This window comes from Heliangelus exortis, chromosome 3 (assembly GCF_036169615.1).
Source record: "Heliangelus exortis chromosome 3, bHelExo1.hap1, whole genome shotgun sequence".
Classification (NCBI taxonomy): Eukaryota; Metazoa; Chordata; class Aves; order Apodiformes; family Trochilidae; genus Heliangelus; species Heliangelus exortis.
In genome coordinates, this window is record NC_092424.1 from 44027588 (window position 1) to 44051241 (window position 23654).

The 23654-nt window shown below is 38.2% G+C and overlaps 1 long non-coding RNA gene across 1 annotated transcript in view; it reads left to right on the forward strand.

Moving 5' to 3' along the window:
- Positions 1-23654, forward strand: part of LOC139795519 (uncharacterized) — a 30220-nt gene that overhangs the window by 4574 nt on the left and 1992 nt on the right. The window lies entirely within an intron of this gene.

Sequence of the window (23654 nt, forward strand, 5' to 3'; positions counted from 1 at the left end):
CTATATAGGTTTTCTTTTTGCAACCTTGTTCTTAACACCTGGGCTTTTACTAAAAAGCAAGTACCAAAAATAAGCAGCCTTATTTGAGTTAAGAGTATTTTAAGAAATCAGTCCATTAGATGCAATCTGAGCCTGTTGAAGCAGGTATTCAGATGGTCTGTACTGCCAAGGGTATTGGTTTGGATCTGGGGCAATTTGTAGGAGCCTAAAGCCTGCCATACAGAATGCTTTAGTGTTTGGGGAAGGTCAGATACAGAAATTAGCATCCTTACCTGATACAAGTTTGTCTAAGAGAAGGAAGACATTTTTTTCATCTTCCTGAAGTAGATAAGGGTGTGGCCATTACGTTCAGCATCTCAGTCTGCTGAAAACAGCATTTTGTAACTACAGCTACTTCAGAAATTCATTCATCTTCTATTGGGAAGATCATGTCTTTCTGTACATACTGACCATTAAATTAAAGAAAATGAAAGTTTGGAGTTCAAAAAATGTACAGTTGACACTCCAGGTTCACCAAAGTTGAATAAAAGATTCATCAGATCAAAATTGTGGCTGTGAAGGAGGAACTTACAGAACTGTTCAGAAAACATTGGCTATTTTCTCTGGTCTACCCTATTCAATATGACTTTAGGTGTACTACAAGAAAGTCAAGTGAATCATACTTTGCTATGAAAATGACACCCATCCATTTATATGACTACCTTTAGATGAGATGACTGATGGGTTTTTTTCAAATTGTTATCATTTCCTTTCCATCTTGTTCATAAAATTCCAATAGGGAGGAAGTGCCAAGTACATCACCTCAAACTATGTACTGAATGACTGTGGTCTAGAAACTGGCTCTTAATTACCACTGAAGTAGAATGGGCTCCTGTTTTCTGTTTATTTTTAGAAAAGTATTAAGGAGAATTTCAGGCTGTTGGAAGGAGACCACCTGAAGAAGTCTGTTCTCAAAAATATTTGATTATTTAGATTCTTCCAGAAAAGATTACAAGATCAAGTTACATGCAAAGAAAATTACCTCACCATTATTTAATTAAGGATGTTCCTGAGTATGAGAAAGACTTTTCCTAAAGAAAACTAAGAACCTCATGAAAAACAAAGCATGAAATATTGAAAAAGTCTATCATAAATAAGTGACTCTTGCTACAAAAGCATCTACCAGAATCCATGTGAAGAAACTGAGGAACTGAAACTATTCAAAAGCATCATAAAGTGCCATAAAGGTAGCCATGTCTATACTGATCCCACTGGACACTCAAAGCCAAACGAATATTTGAAAGGTCAGTTTATTTATTTATGCCAAATTGGATGCTAGTAATTTGCATAAGATTGAAAGTCAAATATCAGTGGCAATTCCTCCAGTCATATGTAAAATTAATCACCCCATCCCTCTAACTGCAAGCTATGTCCTCTGGCATGAAAAATGCAGAGAAAGTGCAGTCTCATAAAGCACCCGGATCTAAGTGATACGTGTAACACTAGAAGGTACTACATGACAAACATCTATTTTATGTGCTTTCTGAATGCCATGAAAACATACTTTACTCTTACAGCGAATTTTAAGGTTCTGTTAACGACTCATTATATTATTTTACAAATTAATATAGACTCTCCTTTTCTAGTGTGCTTCAGAAATATCTGTTGGGATTTACACAGGCTGCAATCTAAAAGGATTTTCTACCTTTATTTTAATATTTAAACAAAAATTGACTCCACCATTCTCCAAATCAACTTTGAGGTGTTATTTTAGCTTTAAAAAGAGAAAGACACATAGGAGTATTTTTCCAGAGAAGACATTTTCACTTTGTGTCTTCTAAAAACGTCACTTGATATATATAGCATGAGGCCACAAGGCTCACTCAATCAATGGCAGTTATGCTGCTAAAATTAATGGCTATGGGATCAGAACTTAGTTAGGTTTTCCTAGAGTGTTTAAAATTTAAAGAGAAGCCTAAGATGCTTCCCCAGTTCTAATATAATAGTAATAAATAATTTTCACTAAGTACATCTGTCCAACATGGAGAAGGAGGTCTAGCAACAGTAACATAATTCAAACTAATGTTAAAGCAGTATTTCTCATTAAATCAGCTGACATCCTCTGAAGACACATGAAGAGCATAAAGTGACATGAAGAGACATCCTACCCCTCAGCAGCTCCTTAGGGGTTCATAAGCAGCTCCTCAGGGTTTCATAAGTTTTTCAGCTGCCCGGATCTGCCATTTTTCCATTGCCATCATTTCCTTCACCATCCTTTTTTATAAAGGTGGAAAAAGAAGATGGATGCAAAACTACAACAGCACCTACTGAAATTTGTGCTGCAAACTACACCAGCCTTCAAAGAAACACAACACATGGTGACTATTGCATGGATCTTTCTCAGTCCACAGCCCCTAAAAAATGGAAGGATCCAATAGTGACAGCCTGGAGGTTAGCAGGATTATGAGAGCTTCACTCTAACACTCCCCTCCACTACCAAATGATAGTTGTGTTTCACTGCCTTCTGTACCCCAGGGCAGAGGAGAGAATGAAAAAGTCCAAAACAACCTTTGCTCCTATGCTGCTGTTACTGTGAAGACACCCATGTTAACATTGGGTGATTTCTGGTCAGCAGAAAGGCCATACTCCATCAGGCCTACAAAGGAAGATTTCTTTAGGTTGCCTTAAATGGAAAGGCAATTTAAGAACAGGCCATCGTTGAAGAGTCCATTGGGGTGACAGACCATAGGGCTACTTTCATACCACCAATTACAATACAGTTCTGTTTAGATGTCACAATGGGTTCTATTTCATCATCGAATTTTGGTCCCTTTATTACATTTTATGACACTGAAAACATACAAATGGGGTGCTCCTACTACCATCCTAGCATCTCTACAGTGCCACCATTTTGATGCATTTGTTTCCTTTGTTGGGCTATGAATTTATGGTTCTCAAATACTCTAGATTTCTGCTTTAGCCTTGTATTTGTAGGCTGACTTACCCTATATTAAACCAAAACTGACTGTTTTGAACATATTGTTTGAGCCAATACATTTGTAAGACTTTATGAGCAACAGCTCATAGGAGGTTTCCTCATGTAAAAAAGGAGAGAATTAGCTGGTTTTAAAAACATAGATATTTACCAATTTTTAGTTAGTTCAGACATAAGGTTAGACAATAATATTTGTACCACCTGAGATACAACATGGAATACAAATATTCTGTGTTTTGCATTTCATCCTTTTTACCAACAAGAGCCACTAATTTAAATAGCTATTTTAAATTGAAGTCTCTTTGGTATGCCAAGAGAGCAAAATGAACAGGACTTTATACATGCCTTCTACTAATTCTGATAGAATATAAATTACTTTACAATCAGTAAAGTAATTGCCACTTACTAAATATCCACAAAATACCAGATATGCCAGAGTGACAGCTACACCGGTTTAAACAGTTCAGAATGATGATTTTTCACAAACTGAATAATGTGATACTCACAAAGCACAGTAACTTAACTAAGAAAGCTCTGCTTTCTCACCAATGCAATCTGGCATGCTGAAGTGTAACTAATTCTAGTGCAGTTTTATTAATTACATCAAAAGAATGCAATTTGACCTCCCAACTGTGGCCATTTTAAGAAGAAAGAGATGACTGCTGTGAAAATGCACATCTTAGACACTCCCAGCTTTTCTTGTTCCATTAAAAAGCTCCTGTATCTCCCCCAGGGCCCCCCTGGCAGCAGATACAAACAGCACAAACCAGCAGAAGTAGGCAAAAAACAGGTGCCCTGGCTCATTGCAGCTGCAGTGCATGGGGAGGGGGAAAAAAAGAAGCTATTGCTTCTGCTCACCAGCTCTGAAATAGCTGTCTACCTGGAGATGTTTCATTTCTCTCTCACAATACATCCTTAAAAGCATATCCTGTCAGATATTCTACTCTCTCACAGTTACACAACTGGTAGTGTTCTTTCTGAACATGGCCTAAAGCATTTTTGGGATCAGACACACAATTCAGCATTTATTACATTTAGTCAAAGTTGTTCATGGCAAAAGGAAATACATAAAAGTAAATGTTGCTCAGCAAGTGATTGAAGCCAAATCATATTCTATCATTCTTGCTATGTTAATTCAGAAGCGTAACATGATGGGAAAGCACACACTTCACACTCAGTAGCTAAAAAAACACAAATTAAGGGTGAGATAGCAACAGATATATTAACAACATCAGCTTAGACTGGACATTCTTGGTAACACGTTGCTCCCTTTCTGTATTGTTTTCTCCTTACTTTCCATTCCTGCTTTCTGTGTGCCCTGCCTGCTTAGACTGAAGCCCCTCAGGAAAGATTCTTCCTACCATTCAGTGCTCACGCAGCACTGGGGACGAAGGGGTTCAGCTCCCATTTGTCCTTGTGCATTACCACAACAAACAGGTGCAAGGAGAATGACAATAATTGCAGGAAGGAATCTGTAAAAACATTTACTTTACAACCATGATAGCCTCCTAATATTGTGGCACTCGGTGCCATGATCTGGTAACCACAGTAGTAGTGGATTATGGGCTGGACTTTATGATCTCAGAGGTCCTTTCCACCCCGGATGATTCTGTGATTAGGCACCACATGCTGCTGTTCAAATCATATGTAATAGTTGGCATCCAAAGACAACATCTACAGGTACAACTGCCCACATACATGCCCTTAAAGTCACTTTTTATATAAGCTGCTTCTGACATACACCACAACATTTTGTAGAACACCTGCGTGCACCCAAAGGGTATGTTTTAATTGCCTTTATCACAAGACTAAGTGAATATTTGAGTTATGACTCTTGCTGATCACCTCACCACCTATGTCACCAGCCTGAGCACTTGCAAAATTGTATTAAGCAAATTGCAGGAGTATAAAATTGCAATGAGACTAGAATCAAGCACTCACTAACATCACACTGCTGACCTTTTAAAATGGCATTACAGAATTGCTGTGACTAAAGAAACTGTAAGGGGATGATAAAATTGCATTAGAAGTTTTCTAATCTATGCTCACAGTTAGCCACATATAAACACAAATTGAAATAATGTGATGCCAGTCAGTGAAGGTACAATTACATCACAGAGTAAAAGCAGACCTAGGCATATTGGTTAAGATATTTAAGAGTTTCTGCCTTCTAATATCCAGACCTTGAACAAAAACTTACACAATTATGCACCCACTTTCTACGACCAATTACAATCGTTTCATGTGACAACAGCCCTGCCAACACAAATGTCCAGCTGGAGTCACAGAGCCAGCTTCTACAAGGTAAAACATCTCCTTCAGTTTACAAAGTAGGGAAGAAAAAAACCAAGGCCCCTAAGTGTCCCTGTTAGGAATGGCTGTGACATACAGGGCCATGTTCCTGGGATGGAGCTAATATAGCTGACACCACAGTGTCTAATACAGAATAACCTCAGTCTCACACCTACCCTAAAAGGCACAGGCTGGGAAACAACCAGCTCAAAAATCAAGAACATGAAACAATTTTTCACTCCTTTCTCCATAGTATTAGTAACCACTGTGGTTCTTAGGAATGGGGCTCTAAAATAGCTATCTGTGCAGGTAGGAGGTGTGGGTGCCTGGCTACACCACACTTGCAGAGCCATACTGGTAACAGCATGGTCTCACAAGACCCTCCGCACCGGAAAATCAGGACATTTCTTATGTTATATTCTTATTTACATGTGTGCATGTATGTCTGCAGTAATACCCCAAACCCCTCTGTTTTGATGAGTTGTTAGTAATGCGTTAAAGAGAAATGTTCATTTGTGTCTCTGAAGTACCAGCAAACTTCTAACCAAATTCAGACCAGGTGCCAATTTAGGGTGGAATATAAACTAATGGGACATAAAAATGTCCCCTTGATAATTCTTTTACAGTGCAGCAGGGGAGCACTTCTTCTCTGCCAACTCCTCTTATTAAATGTCCGTCAAGGGGAAATTTGGCATATTCTTTAAGTATGTTTCTTTCACTTCACAACTCTTCCTAATACCACGGTCCAGATAACTTAGTTTTTCAAAACTATCTTTTTGGTTTGGGGTTTCCGATTTTTTTTCCCCACTTCCTAAGTCTTGTTATAAATCTTTATGCTATAAATCTTGCTTTTAAAATCTTTATGAACACAGAATAATTTGTTCTCCTCCCCAGTGCCTACCAAGTTTTTTGGGGGAACAGCAGGATTTCTTTAATGCTTCTTATTGAATTTCCCTACTTTCTCATTTAAGTGTAAAAAAGCAACTTCTGTGCCTTACCCCTCTTAGCAGATTGTAGTAAAACAAGAGAGAGGGAAACAAAAAAAAACCCCACACTAAAGCTCTGACAGATGGTACCCAGCGTTTGACTCATGCTGGGCTCAGCAGGACCTATAGTTTAGAAGGTTAGGACTGTCAAAAAGACTCTGCTTATCAAGTGAATAACAAAGTGTGGACTGCCAGGCTGTTTCCTATAGAAAACTTGTATTTTACTTGTAATTCTCAGCTATCTTTCTGGTGCTTCCGAATCTTCTGAGGAGCAGATGCATGCTTTTCTATTTAAGACACAACTTGGGAGCTGACATCCCGGCAGCAGCCGGCGGCACCGCAGGCCTGACTCTAGGATGCTGTGCCCCTGTGCTCATGTCAATGAGCAGTTCAAGAATCTCAGAAGGGATTTGAGAGCCAGGGCAGAGCTCATCCTCTCCATTTGCCTTCTTTTGCACTCAGGGAAAAATTAATCTTTTTTTAGATTACTACCCCAATCAGAGGATCGCTTAACTGTACTAAAGTGTGAGAAAAAGGCAGTAAAGTCTGAACAGAAAGCAGAATTCACTAGGCATTTTTTTTAAGTCACTAACAAGCTCCTGTTAGTCAGCATCCATCCTAGTACAGAAGTACCTAAAGTGGCTACAAATGTCAGTGAGCAGACCTGAAAGTGATACCGAAGTCTGGAGAAATACAAATAAAAGGTTAACAGCTTGTACCCATGTTTACGGGTAAGTCTGGACTTTTACATTCAGGGTGGGGGGAGCTTGCTGGCAAATGTACTGTTATTGTGAATATGTGGCAGGTACTGTTATAAATCATTGTCATAGCACTGTAAATAGTCTTAATGCTTTCTTACCCAAAATAATGTAAATTCATTTGTTAAACAAGAACACTGTTTTAGTCATAAGCTTGTACCAACAGTCAGCAGCTGCTCTTCAACAGTTAGAATTAATGAGATAGTAATTCTACAGCAAAATACAACTGTTTTATTGCCAACACTTGAGACTCTGTCATTGCCTCATTTGCTTTTTATCAGAACTATGAAAAATGAAATTGCTTAACTGAGTTTTGAAGTTTACAGAATATAATTGATTCAATGTGGATTCATTGTTATTTCTGGAGTGAAAATTGTTTAATAAAAGACTTAAAACTAGTTTGGTACTACATGGAGAAGGGAAAGGAATCAATCCTGGTTTACAGTGAAACCAGAGTCACTGCATGCAGAGCAGTGTGACTACACACAGATTATTTATTTTTGTTACTCTGCTGCCAGGTAACCTGCAGCAGAAAAAGTGTGTGGTCAAAAAAAAAATCTCTTATTATGATTGCTTACTAATTAATTTCACATAGATTAAAATTAATCTATAATTTTAAAATTAAGCCATAACCAATGTGATGCTCCTGAAGAATATAGCTCAGGGCATTTGTACAAGGCAGTCTGTGTTTCAGAATGTTTTTACTTGGTGTGTGTATTAAAAACTTGCTTTGAGTAAGGCAATGAACAATGAGGATGATTGTTTCATTCTTCTTTCAGTCTTCATTGTGAAGTAAACCGCTCTGGCCTGGAATGTGGCTAATTTGTAGAGATGATAATTTATTTAAGGTCTCCCCCCTCTCAAAAAAGGAAGAAGTAAATAGGCTGCGTGTACAACCTGTTGCTTTTCTTCCTACCTTATCTCCCCTCAGACCAGATTCCATTCCCTAATTTAAATATATGCTAACATACTATGAAGAGCTCATGACAGGTAACATATCTCCAAAAATTCATTTTGATTTAGTTTTCATGCAGTTCAGTTATGAGCCTGAGTGAAAGAAATCATTTAGCAATATATTTCTGGAGTATCTGTTAAAAACAGCAGAGTTCTCACCCACCACTTCAAGGCATACATGATGTACCTTTGGAGAAGGTGCAGTTCCCATCCCCTTACTCTGCACAACCCAAGGCCCTGCACAGCCATCTCAGGGAACAAGCAGTTTTCCTTCTGTCACTCAGGCTCAATGCAGCCAGGTACTGAGGTCTCCTCAGATCCCTACAAAGGCTACTCCAGGAGCTGGAACTGGAAATCCACAAGTTGGGAAATCCTGGAAATCCTATCAAAGCAGGTCCCAGAGAGGAACTTTGCCAGGGAGCCAGCACTCAGGGCAGGGACACGTTGTCCAGCCCTGTGGTTACTTTCCTGATCTACCAGTGAGTTTAATCCCCATGTCTACCCACCAAAAAGACATACAAACTCCTCTCTGTAGCAAAGATGTGACGTGGGACAGAGAGAAGGAAAGTAGACACTTTCATGGACAGATACAGGAACGGACCTGGATTAATTCTACAAATAAAACAAGAGCTAGAATTGGCCACTTACTCTAAACATGAGTGCCCAAATTTCTCTGAAAAAATTCCATTACAAAACAAAAAAACCCAGTGTTTTAATAAAAAGCCATCAACTCTCTTACAAATGCATAGTCATATTCACACTTTCATTTCAGCCAGGTATTAATATGACTTATCTCCTTTCTTCTTATTACATGATTCAGTCAGCAGTAACCTCTAATTCTTTACTGCTGTGTATCTGGTGTAAAACTTTGGGGACTGCTCAGGTGGGAGCAGCTGAGACTTTGTCCTCCCTCTCTCCACATCTGCCTGGGATACTGCAAAAGCACATGGTCTGGGGGCTTTCTCAGCTACAAGTTAGGTATGTCCTTCCTAACAAAGGGAGCAGATGGGCTAGTCTTGGAACACCTTCAACTTCCATACCTTTCAGAAAACTGTATCTACAAAATATACTTTAAATAATGATGCCCTGATGCCAAAAACTAAAATTAAGAAATAATTATTAACCATGATTCTGTGGACTTGAACCTACCCCTCTCAACCTGCTTGAGAGTCAATTTCATTAAAATCAGGACAGTTCCTTTTATGAGCTTGGGAAGCTTTGTTTCATGCCTGGGTTAGATCACACTGTACCAAACAGGTTGTCTGGTATTAGGCTGTACCTTTTGTCAAAACAGACTTCACAGAATAATTTCAGAATACCTCGAAAAAAGATAGAGTCAGATTCAACCGCCACTTAATCTGTTGTAAGAGATGAAGACAAGACTTTTATTACAAGTATCAGAGCATGTCATTTAAACATTATTTTTATTTATACCTTTATCGATGTAAACATGCAAATAGCTTCTATAAATTTTAGCAAACAGACAGGAGAGGGAGCTCTCTCTTCATCCCGCCAAATTATGAATGTTTCTTGCTGAACTTATTAAAATCCAACCGCATGTTTTATTCTATGTCACATGTCACATGTTACTTGTAATTCTTTTGTCCTGGGACTGTGTCCTCTTAAAAATCCACTCTGTAACATGAAACAGTCCTGTGTACCACAGAACACTATTTTTTTTAATGAATGCATTAAATTTTTAAGGTACTTTTAATTTTGGTATAGGAAAAAAAACAAGGATGTAATTCCTATTTACAAAATCCTGTTTCCCTACTTATTGATACATATGCAAACAATTATTCTGCATGTACTTTCACATCGTAGGTGTACCTTTATACTTTCAAAAGTAAAATATCAAGCAAGGGATTTTTCCATTGTAACCATCCGTTACATGTTCACAGATAATTTTACATTAATCAGACCGACAAAAGAATTCTGCCAGATCCAGGTGCATTTTTAAGATCAATCACCAAAACATCAAATTCAAAAGCAGTACTTACAGGCTAACGAGCCACAGCTAAAATAAACCCAAGGCAAAAGAAAGACACAGAAACCTTAATGTCTTCATATCCTCACTGTATTTATTTGAAATCATCTTATTGGAAATATGGTCCTAATTCACATTCCAAAAACAGAATTTTGACCGCAGAAATGCTTGTATCAGCATCTGGATATAATGCTAAAAATCAAACTGTGAGTTACATCTGTCTCGTAAAGGCTATATAATAAGATTTACTTAATCCATTTGAAAGAAAAAAAAAATGTTTTTGTCCCCCAATTTGTTGCGACATCTGAAAGTTCATGAGGTTACGACCCCTCTTTAAGGAAGCATCTTCTACCACCTGCAAATACCCTAGGAAAGCAGTTTGAAACAATAAAACACGTGCTAGTTAACCGTTACCAGGGAAACAGTTATGCTTCAGCAATGGGAGGTTTCAGCCCCACAGTGGCTTTGTCTAAAGAAGACATGGCCCAGCTGTTACCAAATAACCATTGTTGTAGATCATCGGGAAATAACAGTCTGTGCACCAGCTAAGCCCTCTGGAAGCTGCTGTTTTCCTTGCCGCCAGAGGTACCTCTGAATAAAATGACAGAAGAACGGGCATTTTGCAACCTAAATCAAAATATAATAAGAGCAAAGGCACTAAAAGCAGCCCGTCAGTAAAGACTCATCATGAAATGCATAAAAATCCAACGTCTTTCTCACTTTTAGGGTGATGATTTTTCTAATGCAATGCCCTCAAGCCTCTAGGCAGCAAATACTAATGTTAGTAATTAACTACAACATCAGAAAGTTTCAGAGCCTGAGGATGGAGTTATTCTTTGTGCTTACAAGTGAATTAATGTACAAAGCCAATTTTTTTTCCTCACATCAGAGGAATACAAAGGGATGCAGCAACAGATTTGTCTCCCAGGTCATTATAATTTTTTTCAGAGAGGCACAATAGTTAATTTCATTGTCTCGAAACATGGCGTCATAGTTTTCAGTCCAAATTTTCCTTCCCCTTTAAAATGGAATTCGGCTGCCTATGCTCATTAGTTTGTAGGAGAGACTGAATAATTCCAGTTTTTTTCAGTTGGGTTTTGTCTGATTGTTTTTTTTAAACAGGGAGAATCAAATCCTAGATCCCAGGCAGGGAGTGCAGAGCTCTCAGCAACAGAAAGGTTTCATTCTGGTGCTTGGGTGAGGTTTTCTCCCTCTTACATATATTCAGCTGTTCTCTCACTCAACAGAAAATATTACTGCCTATAGTAGAAGCTGCTGTGCTGAAACAGAGTCAGGGAGCAGGTACACTGCAACTCCATTAATTGTGCAAAGCAGCTGTCAGGAGGGGCAGCACAGGCACAGGGACAGGCCTGAGAGGAATGAGGTAACTCATGGGCTGAATGCAAAGAACAAACACGCAGAAGTGGCAGTGAAACAGATTTTTCAAAATATCAGTTTCTTTCGACAAAATGCAATCCGATTTCTCTGATACTGAAGGGTCTGATGAGGGGAGAGTGGGGTGCTCTGTGTTCATTTCCACTTTCCTAGTTCTCTAGTAGCATTAGGAAAAATGACAAGAATGAGCTGTTCTCTAAAAAGAACCTTTTCAACCTCTCCTGATAATCTGCTTAGCAAGGACACAAGCTGGTTTTCATTTGTTTATACTGTAAAAGCAACCACTGTGAGTCACACCTCACGGACGCTTTTTTTTTGCATGGAATTTTTCAAGAATTTGGTACAAAACATCCTTTCACTTCCAAAAGACAAAGGGAAATAAATAATGGTTCCAGCCTCCTTCTAAAGTACATTGAAGATTTTTCACAGCAAAAGACACCAAAGATCTGGTTTTCATCCTTCACATTCTTTGAATCACTTAGGACTGGCAAAACCAAATCTCTTAAAATTAATTCTTTACACCAGAAACGAGTAAATTAATGTAAGATATTTATAATAGCGTCCTTTGCTGCTCACAAAAAAAAAAAAAAAAAAAAGTCTTAAAGTAGGTTAATGTAGAAGGTTTTTTTTTTATTTCCAGTGCTTACTGTTTGGTTCTAGAAACTACACAGTCCATGATTAATCTCATTTGTTTGTGTTTTTTCCTATTTTAAACACCCGCACAGTACAAGTCTATTCATAATCTGTGCCTCAAAGAATGCCCAATTTAAACAAAAAAATGCACAACAAGACATAACAAGTGGGAAAGTCATAAAACAGGCAAGAATTACAATGAGTGAAGAGAAGAGAAGGTTAGTACCAAAGAATCTCTATGTGGCTGCAGCAATCAAAGGGGTGGTGATGATGGCTGGAGGAGACTAAGAATTCTCTCTCCTTTCTTTCCCAACACCCACAACTAGACAAGAAAAAAGGACAGAGAGAAAAGTTTACAGAAATCACCACCATTTGATTACAACCAGAAAGTATGTTGAGAAGGGAGGACTTACAGTTAGTTTAAAAGAGACACAAAAAAAGAGCAGCAGAGTCAGGAGCAAGATATTCTTGCTCTCAGAAATTTAGAGGGAAGCTGAGGTTCTCAGCTGCAGCCGGATCAAGTCTCAGGTGATTGTGGCGCATCCAAAATGCAGCCTTTGGAAGACAGGGATCCAGATGGACTGACTGCTGAGCATCAGAACCAAACAATTACTATCAACATAGTTATCTAGCCACCTTGAAAACTTCTAAGACATCTGGGCTTTCAACAACAGAACCTTCTCCAACATCTTATTTGAAATTCACTTTATAATATTATATGGACTGATAGAAAGAAAACATTTCTTGCTCTTCTTCAACTTGGATGAAAGTCACAGACTGGGAAATCTCTGCAGGCAAATGTGATGTCTTTATAGCAATCTCACAATTACCTGTAGAGATTCTACAATCTGGCATCTTCACACACAATAATTACAAAATATACAGTCCTTCATCTTCTGGACCTCTGCTGAGTTGAGCTGAATTCAATCCAAATTGCCTAAATAGCATGTAGCTGGCTGTAAGCTTTTTCTTAATAATTTTCATGAGTCACAAGTTGAAAATAAAAGCATAAAAACTACATAACCTACTGGACACATCTGTATACTAAGAGACAAAACTACTACAGGTCATATTTCAATTATGAGGGCTTGATGTTTCATTAGTAGGCTACACCTAATGTTAACTGAAACTGAATTACAACTGGGTTTTCATGGGTGATTAGTTCCCACAAAACTGGATGAGTTTAGCTTTTTTTAAATTATGATAGTTGGAAGAGCTGTTTCATTGATGAATGTTCTAAAAATCAAGCTTTGGACATAGCAGCAGCAAGAATAAATCACTTGGAAAGAAACAATTCTTTTTTAGATAAGAGAATATTTAGCAACGCAGGCCTTAGTGAATGGAAAAAAACCTTTTTTTTTTCTTCACTTAAAATGTTCTTAGTATCATCAAAATATGGAAAGTTTTAGCTCATCTTAGTTGAATTACATTCAAAAGATTCATGGTTGCATAAATATTTATTAGGTCTCAGGAAGGCAGCAACTTACAAGAGGAGATGAACAGAAGTTCTTGAAACATAAAGACATCAATCCTGCTCCTAAAAGCTCATGTGTGCCCAGAAGTCCTATGGCAAACTTACACAAGGCTTTTTTCATCAGTCTTCTCAGAAAGGCTGTAATACTATGAACAACACTGTGGCAACAATAGAGGTGTGCAGTTTGAACAGGACAATAGAGATGGGGCAAATAAAGCTCAGGAGAAGCTGACTGTGTCCGTATCCTCAGTGCTTCCGAGCCAACTTAACCCTGAACTGAATGGGTCCCATTCACCTCCCAGTACCAGAACTTGTGCCTACACACTTCACAAGACAGACCTATGGAAAATTCATTCCACCTGAACAAGACTTAGAGAAAGGCTACATAGGAGGATGGTTTGGCATGAAAGGACATCAACGGTGATGCTGAGCTGTTCATGCAAGGAGACAGAGGCAAGCAGGACTACTGTTTTTATCTGTGTTGCAAGTTAGATAAAGACTTTGATCCTCTCAGTTAATGCCTTGATAGAGAACTCTTAGCCAGCATTTGTCACTTTGGAGACCCATCATTACAACACTTGTCACTCTGAGGACACATCATACCCACTTGCAGTCATACTCAGAAGTCAATTATCTACATGGGCTGCAAGGATGTCACTTAGGTTTCACCTCAGCTACTGTGGGCACCAGGAAAGCCAAACTGCCTTTTCCTCTCATCTTGCCACTTTGCTACTAGATCCAGTGGAAGGAGCAGTGGAGAAGACATTGGTGTTTTCAGGTGCAGGGGCACTCTTCCAGGAGGAGGACATGTAAAACAAATAGCACTGAGGTAAAAGAACAGGCAACAGTATCACATCAAGGCAGGAATAGTCATGGTTCAAACTCTCACTGAAAAACTCCACAAAATCCAGTAGCTGTGTTCTACCAGTTACTGGAAATGATCAGTTGGGTGGGTTTTTTATTCCAAAGTGATTCCTACACTTTGTTTATTACTTTCCCATTTTACATCTCCTCTCTTCTCTCTTTTACAAGAGATAAATACTTAGTCTCCACAACAGCCAGGCTATGTGACTTTTTGGTTTCCTACTCTTCCCGTAGAGTCATCACCTTTACTCTAGATTGGGCTTTACGTAAAGACTGAAATAAAGGTATGAATTTAATCTATTCTTCTCAAGCAAGTGTTAATTGACAAATGATGAGGGCAAGCATGTGCAACTACCACGATTATGGCTGATGATTGTGCACGCAGGTACAGTTGGCACATCTGCAAATAAAAATTTGGTGGTATCCTGGAATAATTCAAAACAATGGTAAAGCCCCATTCATTTCAACATCATGATTATTTCAACACAAGCCTTAAATTAGTTATGGGATGGAAGGCAGAACTGCAGTTGGAGCCAGCACATTTTCCACAATCAGACCCTTATAAATTATCCTTAATTTTATTAAAGCAAACTTGTTCTTGTCTAGTGTTTTCACAGAGTCTGTTTTAATAAGCCATAAAATGTGCTGTGCAATAAAAACATCAGTTACGTTGTATCATTGTTGGAAATGCTACCTGACCATTCTATTCAGGTATTTTTTAATCCATCTTCCATTATTCAGTCAGCCCAAGCCCTGCAGAGGTATCAATACAGTGCTGTATCTTTCCAAAATGCTGTTGGTAAATAGAATGCAGCCTGCCCATTCATTTAAATTCATAAAGAAATGAATCAAAGAGAAGCTATGCTCACAAACCCAGCCCTGAGAAAGAAATCAAAGCATCATTCCAAGAACTGACTCAAATTGATGCTAGAATCAATCTAGGCTTATCTAAAATTTTACTCCCTTTTGAAATTTTTTTTTTGTTTTGTTACTGTTCTTCTTAAGAGGCTCTTTCAGTTTATCTTGTACATTTTAAGTTGATGACATAACTCTAAATAGTTATCTTTCACACTGCCAGAATTACCTACGTTTTCACACCTCTAACCTCATAATGCTGCCATTCTATTAACTAAAATATCATGCATGAAAGAGAAAAGAAAAATTTTTCGCAAGTTTCAAGATCTTATCATAAAACTGTAGTAATTAAGCCAATGCAAATAATGTGCACCTCTTACTTTCTGGATAAAATCTGGGCCTCAGTGAAATCAATACAAGTTTACATTACCTCCTGAGGGGTTCCTTCAGCAGCCTTTCATCTTAATGGTGTATTTCCATCTACCCATTTATTAGCAAATATTTTTAAACAAGACATAAGAATCTGTCACCCAGGACTAGAGCTAGAGAGCTATTGTGAACCCATCGTACTGGAATAATGGAAAATTCAATAGCATGTAATGAAATATCCTTTTTTTACAAAAAAATAAAACAGTACAAGTAACAGGTAAGGGTAATGTGCAGACTGATAATGCTGTTCCTCTGCAGCTGTACCAAGTAAATGTGATGACTGACACCAACTACTAGAGATCTCTTTTCCTGTTGAGCTACCCCAGTTTCAAATGCTGACTATTATTTATTGATTTTTTTTAAATCTGACTCTTTACTTTTAGCAACATGTAGAGCTGGAGCACTTCCTACTATTTATCCATCTCTGGATGTAAGCAAAATCTTCACTATGTCTGAACATTTTATTAGACATTTTCACTGCAAACTAAAATATGAAAAATATTCTAAAAATATTCTAAACTTTCTTTAATCAGCATTACACTTATTTTGTAATGTATCCACATTTAAAAAAAAAAAAAAAAAAAAAAAAAAAAAAAAAAAGCTATGTTAAAAATCATCAGGGTTGAAGAGTTAAGAAATGAAATTTAGAAAGTGCCAGAATTAAGGTTGCCTGCACGCAATTACTCTGTCCCTTCTGTGCCTTTGGAGTGTAAGATAGATTTTAAATTACAGGATTATATGCATTAGAGCAAGATTAACATTCCTTTACCATTAGGTTTTTATGCACCATAGAAAAGTGAAAGGTATTCCAAATCTTTCAGAAACCTGGAACACCTTCTTACTCATAATGAAGTTAGGAGGCAGAAAAAGAGAAAATGTTTTCCCTTGGAAAGACATCCAACCTGTGCAGGTACCATCCATACATAACATTAAGCTGTATCTGTTTACATGATGTTGTAGTGATGCTCGCCTAAGTTCCTATCTAGAAAAGGTCTTCTCTGCTCCTTTGGACCCTTTCCTTCCACAGAGGTTCTGCAAATACACATTTGGATACGTAACACATAAATGGTTTTTAAATTTTTTAAAGGGCAATTTAACAGCCATCCTCCATCCACCATCCTTTGACTATGACTTCAGTGCCATGACACATTTGTATTTGCATGATAGCCAGCACTGCATACAGGGTGGCAACAAGAAATATGTGCAGGCTAAGAATGACTGAGCAAGAAGAGGAGTTAAAAGAATTTACCCTGCACTGCTGTAACCCTTCTGTCAGCAATGGAAAACAGTTCAAGTACTACAAAAGAAACACAAAGAAATCTGAATTCTCAGCAGTCTTGACTTAGTAGCCTCCCACTCAAGAATCAACAGAAGAGATGTGCCTTCTGGCTTTTGTGCCTTCCCCCTTTAGCCACAAGTTTTCCTCCGCTTTCACAAATAAGCAACAGATGAGAAAGTCTGGTCATGTCTGTATTCGTCTGGGGCTTTGTTTGGGACTTTCTATATCACCTGATGCCTTCTTTTGTCCAGCAAATACTGTTGAACTGGCTGAGCAAACATAATCAGACCACCTGCCAAGCCTGCCTCTGGTTTGTTCCAGTAGCAGGCTAGTTTTTCTGAGGATTTTCTGAGTCGTTCCTCTGCCAGTATGCTCCAAGGTTGCACTATGCACAGGATTTCTCCCAGAAAAAAAAATCACCAGCTTTACACCAGCGATGATACAGACTGTATTCTGTGGGCCTCACACTTTTAGTATGCAAGGTAGGGAAAGAGGCCTAACCTTGCAAGAACATCTGATCCAAACACACCCAGATGTTTCCTGGAGGGCTTGAGCAGTGCAAAAGTTTCACCAGGAATTGCCCTCGGCCCTGCAGTCTGGCAGAGGCTTCCTGCCTCTCCGTCCCCCCTCAGAGGAGCAGCCTGGAGAACACCTAGGAATGGAGATGTGGTGGCAGTGCTGCTCCACTTGTACCCTCTCCACAGCCCTCCTGCTGTAGATGATGAAAACTAAAGTGGATGATCTTGGTGATCATCTTCTGTAGGTAAAGAGCTCTAGGAAATAAGTTTATATAGTACCTCACCCTTCAAAAAACTTTTTTATGCTGCTTTTCTTTTTCAGAACTGTCTCTCAGTATCTACTTTTCTTTTTACAAATTCATCAAATTTCTCCAGTATATCTAACTTTGTTGATTCTTGTCTGTTTTCCTGTGCAGTTCCAGTATTTTATTTCTAAACATAGGAGATTTACTGACAGAGCTCAGTAAATAATGATCAAACACAAAAGCAGGATTTAGTTATAGTTCTCTGCTCAATTGTTCTACCCTGATCAGCAGAGTTACAGGAGCATAAAACAAGGTAAGTGTAAGGAGCTGAAGAAACATGCACATAATTTCTAGGTGCTTTACCTAATTGTTTTTTGTTCGGCAGTTAGAGAGTTCCCTTGAATTTATGTTTTATTGTTTTCCCTATTATACAAAAGAAGCAAAATATGCAGAGGCTGAACCAGAAAGAACAAGTCTGCTTTTTCAGTTTACATGCAGATTGGGGCATGCCAAAGATCACCAAATAAACTATGTCTCAGTTCAACAAATGCAGTTGCTTCATAATACTTCTCTCAGAGAAGATGCACAGAGACCCTATATTTTTTAATGACAAATCTTCACAGTACCAGGTGTTGTCTGTGGTACTTTGCCATTTTTTCCTGTGTAGGACGTTCAGGGAAGAACCTTATCTGACATGAATCCACTTGCAGGCCTAACCTGGATGGCTGTGAATTGGCTTAATCTCAGCTGGCAACTGTGAGCAGTTCATAACTCTCTCACAGTGGTATCTGGGATTATGCTAAACACAGCAATTTCTTTGCTCTAATGGATTAGTAGACCTGCATGGCACCTTAATTGCAGAACCAAGAGACACTGTTGCACTACACAAAATCCAGATACACCAAGCATGTCTTGTTCAAACCATTAAATATACTGAGCTCCAGACCTTGCCTTGGCAGTTCCTATCCTTCCCAGCTTTACTGTTGCAGCATCCTGCAGCAGCAAAATTATCTCTGTGTTAACTGGGTAAGCAAATTTCTCTGACATCCCATCTCATTTCAACTCCACTGAAAATGTTTTTTGTAAAAATACCTTCTGAAAACTTTAGTTTTGCTCTGAAATGTCAGGTTGATGACGACTTTTCAGTGTTTAATCCTTCACATCTGAGCTGCTTGAGATAAAAAAAGTTCTGTGCCCAGACTTTTCACTGCATCCCCCTCTTGTCACAATTTCAAAAATTAGTGTTCCACCATAATCACCAGCTACACTGAATTTTCCATTACCTGAAACAATTGCAATCAATTTTTTCTATGTTTATGACCTTGCTTATGTCCCATTCAGGATTCTTGTAGCTTTTTTAAAATTGAAGAAAACCAAAATAATTGCCTACCATTTAAAAAGCCAAAGCTATCATATCTATCTTCATACTTATGATATCAAGCACTAATGCAATTTTTGGAAAATGAGGTAGATCTTTATGTGTACACATATCTTTATGTAGTTCTCATTTAGCTCTTACTCACCTTTAAAATTAAGTTAGAAATAATGTACTCATTTATAAGTGCATTAAATTTTCTGTCTCTAATTCAACCCCACTAATTTAAAAAATCATCACAGTTTCACAAGAAGTTCATTACTGCCTCTGACTGGGTATCAAAGATCATTAGAGTTAGCTAGTTATCAAATAATCAAGCACAAATCTTGTTATGCTGAAGTTTATGTTCAGTATTGTGGAAAAAGGACACCCACCTTGCCACTCATACACAATTTTCCTAAACTGTCAAACAAATATGCCAGCTCTTTAGCCACAATTATATTATGATTACTCACATTTCAAGTGTTTGCAACTTTGCTGCCTAAAGCTCAATCTAAAGATGCTGAAATCAATGCAAGATTCTCATTAATATTAGATGGCTTTACTCAGCCCATGGATATCCAGTGGAAAGGAATATAATATATAGCCAGTGCACATAAAATAGTTATATTAATTTCTCCACAGTTTTATGGTTGAAAGCTCCAGATGACCAATCCATAGAGTCATCTCCCTAAGTTTTATTTACATGTGAAATTCCAGGGAGCATTTATAGTCTGCCAAAAAGCTAATCATGTCACACTAAGGATCAAAGGACCCTGATAAAAGATGGCTCCCTCTGATGTACAGAAGCTTGGCAAAAGCAGGTGTGACAAAAGTTCTTTTTAGTTCTGGAAAATACTAGAAAAAAATAATTCTGAGATAAAAGTGCACTATCTCAAACAGTCCTGGTGAAGTGATGCTGTCTCTACTTGAGTAACTGCTAACAAAAGAACCTCTGATGTAAAAAATACACCTGTCCATGACATTTAAAGGGACTCACTTATCACACTCATTAGTCACCACATCTCACCTGAGCTGGTTTGTTTTCCCCTGGAAAATGTCTAAATTCCCTGACTCACTGCAAGCATTTTCCTTCCACATCCAAAGTTTAAGTTAACGAAAATATCTAAATGACTGTGGGACACAGACTTCAGAATTAACAGACAGTAGATTGCAGGGCATTTGTGCCATGGAAGCAGTAACAAAATGTGTTACCAGCTTATATAAGAATTGCTAAAAAAAGTAGGTTTTCTAATTAGATCAGCATGTGCTCCAGTCACACATCTGCAACTAGAACTATGGACTGATTTTCACAACAGCTGACAAGAATACACTGTAAACTAAAGGTTCATTTCGGGTTCATTTTGCTGACTCTTGCAAATAATGTATTTGGAGGTGTTAGAAAAAAATAACAAAATATTCACTGGCTAAACATGTGTGTTGATCAGATGTTTGAACACTGCTCAATTAGGCCTAGTTTTCAGCCTTGAAACTCGAAGACACTGATTTTAACTAATAAAAAAACTTCTGAATACATCTTAGAACTGATCTGTGGTGTGACTAAGCCTAAGACCCTAAACTGGCTAGAGTGGGAACAGTTGGCAGGTCAGAGACACAAGGACCTTGTTGATGCATCAAGCTCTGTTGTGGCACACCATAGGGAACTCTAACCTGAATCTCCATGCACAGCTTGTACTCCTCCAGCTCACCTCAGCAAATGTGAGTGGGCACTGAACCTTGGTCTGCTGGTTAGCCACAGCCAGGGCACCACTGTGGAGGAGAGAGACTTAATTAAATTAGTTGCAGTCTGACGCATTCCAGGTAATTTCTTCTTAGACCTGTACCAGAAATACAAAACCCAGTTATCTCCAAAACCACTAACTGGATTCTTTCAAATGCAAATGGGTGAAAAGAGAAATCTTAATGTCTGAGGGTTGTGATGACCATTTGCTGTTTATATCGTGCATGTTTTTTACTCCCAGTACAGTAAGTGCTACAGCAAATGGACAGACATAACTGGCATGTACTTATCCAGTGGAAATATAGAAGCAAGTTATCAAGACTCAAGTCTGAAACCAGATTATTCCTTTCAAAAGTAATGTTTTTTTCTAGAGTGAGAAAATGTGTGAGAAATAGGATAGTAACATTAGGTCTGTAGTTCTCTTTTCCAAAATGCTGCATACAAAATGTCCATACATGTTGGCATAAGGTTATAGTTTCTCACGAATTTCACAATTCAAACACTGAGTTTGCAGACTCTCTCTGCTGCAAGTCTACATTGTTTCCTTCATTTCTGAGAAGTAGAACACAACTGCTGACTAACTTGTGCTAAACTACTCAACAAAAAATAGTTTTGAAAAAAATTAAAACCTGCATAAGATGTATAATGCTCTCCACCAGTGCTACCTAGAGCAATTTTTGGTAATATTTATTCTTAGTCATTATTAGATAAAAGAAAGGTTTACATTTCCTAAAAACCTGAGTGCTGCAATTAAGCAGTTTTATTTTCTTCTTAGTACACTGTCCCTGTTAAACCTCGTCATTTGAAGTTTCAATTTGTTTTGGGTTTTTTAAGACACAAAATGGGGACATGGCAACTGAAAAAAATCAGGATGCAGCCAAAACCACTGCAGAGTTTTTGATGTCGCGGATACTGCATCAGGAACTGATTGGATAATAATCAGTCACCATCAGTTCCTAATGCATTGCCTTCAGCATCTAAACAAGCTTCTCTGAGTTTCTAACAAGAATAGCTGCAGAACTGGAATGATGACATACAAACAATGTCCACTCACCAAAACTCAACAGCGTTGTCACAAAACCTCACTATTACCTTTAGAAGGAAATCTAAAGGTATTAGGTGCTGTTGAGAGGGACATCTCACTCCCTCACAGGTTAGGGCAGTGCAATTAGAACTGGAATGGGAGACAAAATGGAAGGAAAAGAGGACTGTTCTTCCCGAGGAAATTATCTCAACAATGTATTTCTCTTGGTAAAAGATTTACAAGACATACCTGAAACTACGATAGAGATAATGGCAATAGTCACTTACGCTGTACCTTCTTTTGAAGTACTGCAAATTTACAATCTGTTTTGTGTTATTATAATCTATGCATAAAAATATGCATACTGATTTTTGTGTACATATGTATGAGACAAAATGAAAAAGGAGAGAGAAAGGAACGTTTGCTGACGAAACACAAGGCACACTGAACTGGAACACAGCAAAGGACAGGATACAGCATTCATACACAACAATTCACTCAGGAACTGAATGAAGCAGATCCTAGTTTAATAGCATATGACATCCTGGGTAAGTAGAAGGCCAATCATAAAATATTAATGGGACAGATCTTTGCACTTCTTCATATTCTTGCATCTCCAAATGTAATCTGAGCCTTGATTTGGAGCTTACCTGAGAACACAGCCCTCACCAACACAATTTCTGTTAACAGCTCTATTTCTCACTTGAGCACTGGCTCACAGCAAAGCATCTGGACCAAAGTACACCCATGGAGATGCTGGAGGCTTCATATCTCTATTATGAGCATATCCTATGTCAATTTGTGACATAGGATACAGCAGAAATCTAGATAAACTGATGCAGGAAGATGTACAGCATGATATCAAAACTCTCAGCAAACTTGTAGTAACTGCTCAGAAATACAACATGGCAAATTTTAGCTGCACTCTGACAGAAAGAACATAACCTCCACAGTTCTCTAAGGGAAAAAGTGGATGTCTAAAACCTTAATTATGAAATAACAAAGTCAACTGACGTTGTTATGTTCATTTTTCCTATTCAGACATGCAGCTCAAAAACTTTAAATACAATGTCCTGGCTGTGTCCTCAAGAGTTTTACCCTTTTCTTCTACACAAAGATCAGTCTGGCCACAAACTTCAAATAAGAACAGGGATCTGGAAATCAGCTACACACCACTAAATGTAGGGTTTTTTTTTTTAACCAAAGGTGTGCTTTCGTACATTGGTAGGAAGCAAAAATTTGTATTCAAATCCTCAGTCCCAAATCCACGTATTCAGAGATGAGAAGTGCTGGCACAGGTCCTCAGGTTGAACCCTCAGAGTGAACCATTCCACAGAGAAAGAAATTTGCATAGCACAAAAGCAGTCTAAAGGCACCGCCATACATGCAGAGACAGGGAGTACCTTCAAAAAGGCAGGAAACGTGGCTTGTGGCAAGAGCAATTCTAGGAGTAAGACAAGAAGCCTGAGTAAGCAGATGTTGTCTGCAAGGTGAGAAAGGCAAGTGCCAGTTTCATAATGCTGCAGGTTAGGCAGTGACACAGAATTTATTCCAGCCCCTCTGGGGAATCCACACTACCTCTGCTAGTTTGTATCTGCCATGGGGTTAAACTGTGATTTACAATCTCTTCCCATCATGCAGATCCCAGATTCATGTTCACAGAGATTCATGCTGTCTCCAGCTAGCACTAAGGTTCTGAGAGAATGGTCTGGAGGAAACCAAAGCAGTTCCTTAGACAATTTTTTTCCCTCCCTGGGAAAATATTTCGACCATACCAAGACTTAGAAACACAGCCTTTCACTTTTTTTTTTTTTTAATTCTGTTTGCTATTTTCTTAAAAAAAAACACTTGTATTCAAGGGTAAACACACCAAATATTTTTATTTATTACTT